This window comes from Lathyrus oleraceus, chromosome 3, assembly GCF_024323335.1.
Source record: "Lathyrus oleraceus cultivar Zhongwan6 chromosome 3, CAAS_Psat_ZW6_1.0, whole genome shotgun sequence".
Lineage (NCBI taxonomy): Eukaryota > Viridiplantae > Streptophyta > Magnoliopsida > Fabales > Fabaceae > Lathyrus > Lathyrus oleraceus.
The window spans coordinates 515,555,313-515,564,990 of record NC_066581.1 but is presented as its reverse complement, the minus strand read 5'-3'; the positions used below and the strand labels follow the sequence as shown (position 1 = coordinate 515,564,990).

The window sequence follows — 9,678 nt, the reverse complement described above, 5'->3', positions numbered from 1 at the left end:
TTTAAGTTGCTCACTAGTATGTATGTTTTGGTTCAAGAAGTCTTTGTTTGTTTGAGCTTGGGTAGCTATGAAGATTTCCATCATTAGTTCAAGGTTGGACTTCCTAGGCATGTTAGGAGCATTATTAGATGGCTTTTGATATCCAAGCGGAACAGCGAGTGCTTGGCCAGGTGCATACATGGCGTTGTTATTCTTATACGAAAAGTTGGGATGGTTTTTCCAACCTGGGTTGTATGTATTCGAATAAGGGTTTCCTTGTGCGTAATTCACTTGATCGGTTGGGACTCCTGCCAATATCTAACATTCTGGTGTAGTGTGTCCAAGAGTTCCACATAACTCACAGTTTGGAGTCACGACAGCCACAGCGGCTGCGGGTGGTATGGTCAAGTTGTCTAACTTTTGAACAAGGGCATCTACCTTTGCATGAACGTGGTCAAGGCTACTGATTTCATACATTCCACCTTTTGTTTGGGACTTTTCTACTGGAGTTCTTTCACCTCCCCATTGGCAATGGTTTTGGGCCATGTTTTCAATGAGTTGATAGGCTTTTTTGTATGACTTGTCCATAAGTGCACAGTCTGCGGCAGCGTCTACTGTCAGTATTGTGTTATACATAAGCCCATTGTAAAATATGTGAATGATCACCCAATCTTCGAGACCGTGATATGGACATATCCTCATCATGTCTTTGTATCTCTCCCACGCGTCGTAGAGATATTCTACACCCTTTTGTCGTAATCCGTTGATTTGAGCTCTCAGCATAGCAGTTTTGCTTGGCGGAAAATATCAGGATAAGAAAACCTTCTTCAGTTCTTCCCATGTTGTAACTGAGTTGGATGGCAAGGATTGCAACCAAGCCCAAGCTCTGTCTCTTAGAGAGAAAGGAAAGAGGCGTAGTCTTATCGCATCTTGAGATACACCATTCGCCTTCACAGTGTCTGCGTATTGCACAAACTTGGTCAAATGTTCATTAGGGTCGTCTGTAGGATTTCCAGCAAATTGATGTTGTTGGACGGCTGATAATAATAAGGGTTTCAGCTCGAAATCGTTTCGATTGATAGCAGGGGCAGCGATGCTGCTGTGAGGTTCTTGTTGGGACGAGGTAGCATAGAACTTAAGAGGACGATTTTGTGGTTCCACTGTAGCCATGGTTGGTTTTTCAACTGGTTCATCACTAGGAAAGAAGATATCGGGAATATTGTACCTTCGTTGGTATTCTAGTATTCGACGTCTTAAATATAAGAAACACTCTAATTCTGCGATTAGTGGTGTTAAGTTGTCGCCTTGTGAGTGAGTACTTGGCATACATTCGGGGGAAATAAGGGAAAGGAGATTAGTTTTTGTCGTAGTTTATACTATGCAACGAAAGAATCACACTATTTGACTAAATCAGGTCCCCGACAACGGCGCCAAAAACTTGATACGTCTCGTGATTGTATATAAAATACAGTCTATCAGGTACTTGACTACAAGTGCACAATCTAGTCATTTTAGTTTTAAAAGATATCGAACCCACAAGGACCGATGGTCAAACTAATGCTACCGACATTACTATGTTTAGCTAAGGGAATGCTTTTTTAGAAGTTTGGTTTAACGAAAATTAAATCTAAGGGAAGTTAAGTTTTAAGAAAATATTAATAGGAGGATATCAGTATGCAATGCATTAATCGTCAGGGATTCGATAAGTCACCGGCGTATAGTTTAAGTACCAAATATCTTTCAGTAGAAAATACTTATTTAAAAGGTTTTATCTCACACTCTCGTGATTGTTGATTCAGACTATACATTTAAGTCAGAATGTACGCTTTCGCTGTCCCATTTGAAGTTAAAAATACTTTTTGAAAATAAATAAGTTCTAATTGCTTTTAAAGTGCTCTCGCTGTTTTTAAAATCAATGCCTAGTTTTTACTATCCAGTTCGACCCTCACGCTCTCGCGATTATCGGTTCTCCCCTTAGTTAATTTCCCACTCTCGTGGAAAAATCGTATTAATCTCATGGTGCATCTCTGGATGCCGAACTGCAGTTTGACACAGTCACTCTGGTGCATCTCCATATTAGTGAACCTGATGTTTGCTATTTTTGTAGTCCAAGATGCAACATCCTCGGGGTTAATCTCATGATCAAGACCCAAACATGGCCTCCAGATAAACTAGAGAGGAAAAATACATTATTAGAAGATTTGAACATTGGTAATATTAAAACTAAATTAGTGAGATGTTGGGTTGTTTAGTTGTAATATATCGTCTGGTCCAAGGTGATCTAGAAGAATTCGATAGACCGTTATAGCTTGTTTGAGATATTTGTTGTAGTTCATCCCTAGAACGACCACCTAATTCGAAAAGAGTTAAAATAAATCATTTACAATTATTTGTAGTATAAAGTAAGTAAGTGGAAATAATGAGATAAACTTAATTTGTTGCGAAGGGGAATGTGAAGTTGTTCTCGTTGACAGGGACGCGTGATGGCATTCTCGACCAACCTCATGCTTGGAGCAAAAAAGTTAAACAATAAAATGATTAAGTACCCTTTTGTACATTTTTTTTACACAAATACTATATAGATGAGACAAAATAGTCAAACCCCAACTATATGTTCTTATTTTGTTTATGTCTCTTAACAAAGCTAAATACATAATATTTACAGTATTATCAGTAGTTTCAGGAAATAAAAAGTTATCAAATAGTAACATAATATAACATCACATTTTCATTATTTTTTCATTCTCGATCGAATCTTCGGTTAATATCATATTTGAATAATGTTGTTTAAGATACTTTAGATTAATACCTTGACCCAAATTTCCGTGTCTTCAAATAAAGTGACACCCAAAAGTTACTTGCATATTCCATTATCTTGGTTAACTCGACCATTAACAATCATACCTTTGACAGATAGACCCAATAACATGTACCCGTCCTCTAGTGTGACAATATATTCACAGAACGACATATGAAATGTGCGTGTCTCAAGTCTTCATATTTCTACCAATATAAATAAATTTGTAATCAACATTGTAGGAGACTATATTGAGTACATTACCAAAATCGGTTGCTCGTAAATACTGTTATATCAATTCATCATGTGAGACATATTCATGTACACGAAAATGAAATCTCTTTGGATCCTAACATGAATTATTAAGAAAAATAATTAACGAGAAATATAGTAATGTAACAAAAAGTTTAGTAATATATTCGAAATAATGATTTACAAATTCCACAATGTTGTCGATGGTTCCTCTATGTGTCTTACACATGGTTAATAGAGCCATATTTTAAAATGTTCCTGTGTGTTTGTTGCTAGTAAAAAGGATTACAAATAGATTGTTTGTTGATTGTGTTATGATAAATATATGTTGAGTTAAAGTGCTATTTATATAGATTTTAGGTATTCACGTGAAAATATTTCTACATGCAAGATATCACTCATTCGCCATTGCCTATGTCACATACTCTTATTTTTACACTCATGCGCCAATCAAAGTGGCGAATCCCGGAGCATGCATGCAGGGGCAGCATGGCAGCTTTGCAGGCTAGGGAGGCTAGGCAGTCAACATGGCATGCATGTAGCTTTGCAAAACACGTGAAATGTCATTGTTAATGGTGCATATGTATAGCATATAAGGCATGCGCCAATGCCTATGACACATTAGTGTTTTTTGGCCAATGCTTTTTTTAGCCTATTTAAGTGCACGCGTCTTCTTTTTTGAACCAAGTCACACTGCATTATCACACTACTACAAAATATACCTTTGGTAACACTAAATTATAACAGTCTGATAGTTAACCATGGTAATATCTCATTTTTGGATGCGTTTTATTTTTTATATTTACAAAAAGACATTGTATTACGGTCAAAACAGTTAACCATGATTTTACATTCATGGGTGATAGAGTTTGAATCCCAACTCCAACGATTGTGGTTAAATAATTTATCCATATATAAGCGAATTAACTTTTGCTTCTAGACCGTATCGTTGTATCTCTCATAAAAAACCCTAACACACATTTTCTCCCTTCTTATTCGTCATTAGCTTTCTTATTTTACAATATAACCTTAATCTTGTTCTTCATACATAAATATATTCTTGTTCTTTATTATCTCGTTTTCGTGTATGTTGTTGTTATGTTTCACATGATTTTCATATGATTTTGTTCATGTTAGAGAGATTAAGGAATTTTTTTTTGTGGTGTGTTGTTGTATGTTATTGTTGTTGTTGTTGATAATGGTGATAAATGTACATATATGGCTATGACTGACCTTAAAATCAAAAGCATAATCAACATTAGTTCGAGTAGGCTTATTTGTAAACCAAGAAACTTGGTGGCGTGCTAACTCAAGTAGCAGGTCACCAAGTTCGCTGCCTATGACCTCAATTTTTTTACTTAATATATGTACTAATGTCTATTTTTAAAAAGTAGCATATCTTTTAAGATGTAAATATCGACGATGATGAGCATTTATTATGCGTTGTAATCAACTTATATTAAATCAAGTAAGCACCAAACAAATATCAAAATAAGTCAGCTTAAATTTTAAATACCTTTAAATGTTCCGGTTGCCATCAATTCCCTAAATGAAACTAGTAAGAAACTCGTGCCTACGCACAAGTACGTTTTTGAGTGGAATATGGTTTTGGACACGCATTTGTTTGTAGACTGTCATAAAAATTGAAAGTTGAAAATGAAAAAAACTTAATAATAATAATAAATTTAAGTTGAAATAGTAATACTGGTAGAAGATGAAAGTTAAACAACAATACCAATAATAATATAATTAAAAAAATTATTGAAACTTGTATTAGATAAATTAATTGTTTAATTTTCTTAAACAAAGATAATTATGTTATAAGAGAGAATAGAATGATCGATAAATTTCTATTATTCAATATTTGAATCAATAGTAAACTTGATCTCGTTTATAACAATACTATTTGTTTTCGTATATAAAAATATTTTAATGAATAATATATTTTTTCTCGTATATAAATATTATTTTTGTTTTGACACTATTTATAAATATATTTTAATCAATAGTAAAATTGTTACCATTTATAAAAATATTTAAATTAAAATGTTATTTTTATTTTGACAATATTTATAAAAATATTTGAATCAATAATAAAATTGTTCCCGTTATCATTCAATATTTTGATAAAAAAACTTGATTTCTCTTGTTTCATATAATTTTCATATTAGGAAAAAATAAAATTTGTTAAAGTTTTAAATAAATATAACTTTCCTAATTAGCTATCAAAACATCAAACAAACATCGAATTTTGAAATTTAGTTTAAAATTTCAAATATTTATACAAAAAATTGTGAATAAGAATAATTATTTTAATTTACAATTTTGAAAAATGATAAGTTATGATTTAGTCCAAATATATATATACTACAGAAATATTTGAATATATTAATTATTTGAATAATCATCAAAATCCAATTTTATATTAGATTAATTTATTGAACATTTATAATAAAAATATTTGGATAAAACTTATTTTATCTAATTATACACATCAATCCTCTTCTAATAAAATAAATAAATATATATATATATATATATATATATATATATATATATATATATATATATATATATATATATATATATATATATATATATATATATATATATATATATATATATATATATATATATATATATATATATATATATATATATATATATATATATACACACACATATATATATATATATGTATATATATATATATATATATATATATATATATATATATATATATATATATATATATATATATATATATATATATATATATATATATATATATATATATATATATATATATATATATATATATATATATATATATATATATATATATATATATATATATATATATATATATATATATATATATATATATATATATATATATATATATATAAAAGTTTTATTACTCCATAACCTCAATTCTATACATTTTGAAACACAACAAGCTTGCCAAGGATGCTAGCTGTTTGCATTGGCTTGGACTTGACTATTGTAAGATTAACTATTTTTAGTTAAATAGAAAACCAGAAATAAATGTTTGAAAAGAAAAGAAAAGAACATTAGAAACTACACACTAAGTAAACACCTATATCATTATCATATTCTCTTCACAATACTGAAAGTACATTAGAAAGATAGTCCATATTTTTCATTGTAGAAAATTAAGGTGCCTTCATTGGTACATTAGAAGTAATCACTTTGACAAAAATGATGGTCAATGACTACTGCATAGAATGCAGATTTTGGACATTCTGATGATGATTGCAAGAAATTACCAGATGTTCATAATGCCATCTTCAGCACCACTTCTAACTACAGATGATTTAGCAAGAGACACTCATAAATACAATACTTGTAAAACTGCAATCGTAATTGTAACATCGAAACCGCAATAGAAGCAACCCATTATCTTTTTAGCACGTAACAATTTTATATCCGGAAAATTTTTTTTTTTTCATTTATTTTTAATATTTTTTTCATAAATATTTTTTTAAAGAAATAATTTTATATTTTAGAAAACTATATTAACAATTTTATTTTAAAATCAACCTTATATTTCTATTGGGCCGACCATGCTTGTTGGAGTACCTTTCTTCATTGTGCCTTTGAAGGATATTTTAGAGATAGACTTGACTTGACAAATTTCAGCTTTTGTTAAATTTTTGATGGACTAAATCTCGCCCGACAATCTTTCTTTTGTTATTACCTTTTCTTTTTATGAAATTTTGTTATTAATATATTATTATTTTTAATACATTTAAATAAAATATTAAATAATTTTTCTTTTTAGTATTTTTTTTACTAAAAAATTAAATGACTTTTAAAAATATATTTGAGAGGTTTATATTAGATAAACCCTTTATAATGTTTTTTTTTCTTTCAAACTTGAGTACATGTATGGATACTTTGTAGACCAAGACACATGGTTGCTGGCTAGGGCCTCAACTTTTTTACTTTATATATATATATATATATATATATATATATATATATATATATATATATATATATATATATATATATATATATATATATATATATATATATATATATATATATATATATATATATATATATATATATATATATATATATATATATATATATATATATATATATATATTTCAAAAAATCTTAGATCTTTTAATGTAAATAGCGATGATCATTTCTCATGCATTGTAATAATAATGTATTAAACCAAGCACCAACAAATATGAAAACAAGTCAGCTTAAATTGTAAATATCCTCAAATGTTGTCTTATTATTATCGTTGCTACCAATTTCCTAAAAGAAATAATTATTTACTCATTTAATCAAATAAACTCATATTATTTAAGTATCAAGATAGTGATAGATAATTCTAACGTATTTCATGTAACCTCAACATCACACATATCATAAACAAATAAAATACACTTGTAATGGTAAATTCATGACCATCAAAATATGGATAAGGTAGATGTCAATTAAATCAGAGTCGCCACCGCGCTTTTATTGTTTCCAAGGGAAAAGGGAAAAGTACGAACAAAACTAAAAATTTAGAAGTTTTCAAATCAAAACTAATAAAATGTCAGAGATTACAGATAAGGGGGTTAGTTACACAGAGGGAAGGTGTTAGCACCCAAAGTACTCTAGGTACTCCTAGGGAGCCCTTTTTTGTGTGCATATGTATTTTTGTACAAAATAATGTTTGCAATAAATAGAATAGTGGGATGAGAAAAGAATTCATTAATTATATTTTTGTGTTTGACAAGACCTTCGGACTTGTGCCTATGTACCAACATAAAATGAGGGATCAAAACCTCGTTGTTCGTGGTAACAATTTTAAAGTGGATGCATTGCTTTTAATAAAAAAAACTTAAAGTTAACAAAGGCACAAAAAGGTCTAAAAAGGTTTGAATGAGTGTTAGTTCTTTTTGTCTTTTGAAATTTTAAGTCAAGTATAGTCAGGTTCATTTACAAGTTTGATCGAGAAAAGAATTTTAAAATGCAATGGCATAAGGCCAAAGTTTCTAATTTGCAATATGGTCTAAGTTTAGAAAACACAAGTAAAGAAGATTTTAAAAGGACGGAGAGATTTGAAATTAAAGAAGTGAGGAAGAGATGAAAAGACTAATCCTAAGCAAAAAAATAAAAGTTAAGAGTTGAAAAGATCTGACCAATGGGCTGCAATCCAATAGACAAGAATGTCATATAGAAAACCAAATTTCCCTTGGACTTTAGAATCAAGCAATATCATTACACAAATAGCAAGTCATCAAATAAAGATAGTCACATCCAAGCTTAGCAACTTCATGATCTTCTTCATAATCTCTCATGCATCAGATGAATTCAAAGATAGGCATCAGACACATGTTCAAAGTAACAGCTTCAATAAGACCATGTAGCAGATGAACTCGGATGGGATCACAATACTTGCTTCAGATGAAGTTTCAAATCACAAGCACTTGGTTTCATGAAAATTGGCATTGGCCAAGTCCTTTTGCATAGGGAGTGTTGCCTAATTCTAAGTCCAATGTCTCAGAGCAAATCCAACAGTCCACACAAATGTCTTTTAGGGTTTTTATTATTATCATGTACATTAAGGTCAAAAGACCACAAACACAAACAAGTATATACAATCACAATATAATCACAAAATAAGACTCAAATGAGCAAAGTGAAAATAGCATTAAAGTAAACAAGTTGGATGGTATGAATAATGACAAATGAATAAAGAGTTAAAACTAAAGTGCATAAAAGTAAAAGACTTGAAATTAAATGTTAGGTGTTAGTTGATTAGAAGTTAGTATTGCTTTTGCTTTTGTTTTATTTAAGTCATTCTTTGGAGAACACTCAATCCACTATTCACAAGCATGGATCCTTGAACCAAGACATCTTCCAAAGGAAGGAAAAAAAAGGCCAAGTTTCCACACAATACCATGAAAGAGGGGAGACTTACAATCTCACTTACTAGAATGTTATGCCTTTTGTGTCAACAATTTAGCGCTATGTTAAGCAATCGTAATTGGACTTATGTAGAAGTCACAACTATTGGAGGTCGGGCAATAGAAATTTTAGTGTTAATGCATGTTAGAGATATGATATTATAAACCATACTCCTAAAACATATCACACTTAAAAGAATATGCAAAAGGGGTGAACCTAATCTCATCCAAACTTATGTCGATTTTGCAATCAACTAACCTTAGGATATAGAGACATCATAGGTCCATGAAATGAATGAGAAGAGAATAAGATTGAGATGAAGAGGGAGGGGAAATGGAATCAACACAAATTGGTCAAAGGAGGGCTTTTATCAAATTAAAATCATTCATTCATTTTAGGAGATGAAATGTATATTTCATCAATCCCCTTAATCCAATGATTTTAACTCAACAAAGTCAAATCAACTTTGACCAAGGCCCAACAACACAAGTCAAACTCAACAAGTCAATATCAAAAGCTCAACACAACTTATTTTACATTTAAACAATTAAAATCAATTAAATAATGCATTAAATTAAATTATGGTTGGTCAAAATCCTAAAATATCTTCAAAACATCAAATAAATGGCCATGAGATTTATCATAGGTCAAACAAGGTCAAAGGACCTTGGAGAAAAAATTTCATTAATTTTGGAAACTTAAAACTA

General features: G+C 29.9%; 1 non-coding gene across 1 annotated transcript; it reads left to right on the top strand.

Moving 5' to 3' along the window:
* Positions 1–655: 655 nt before the first annotated feature.
* LOC127134081 (small nucleolar RNA R71) lies at positions 656–762 on the top strand. Its single transcript, XR_007807854.1, has one exon. It is a non-coding gene; the product is annotated as a small nucleolar RNA R71 (small nucleolar RNA).
* Positions 763–9,678: the final 8,916 nt, after the last annotated feature.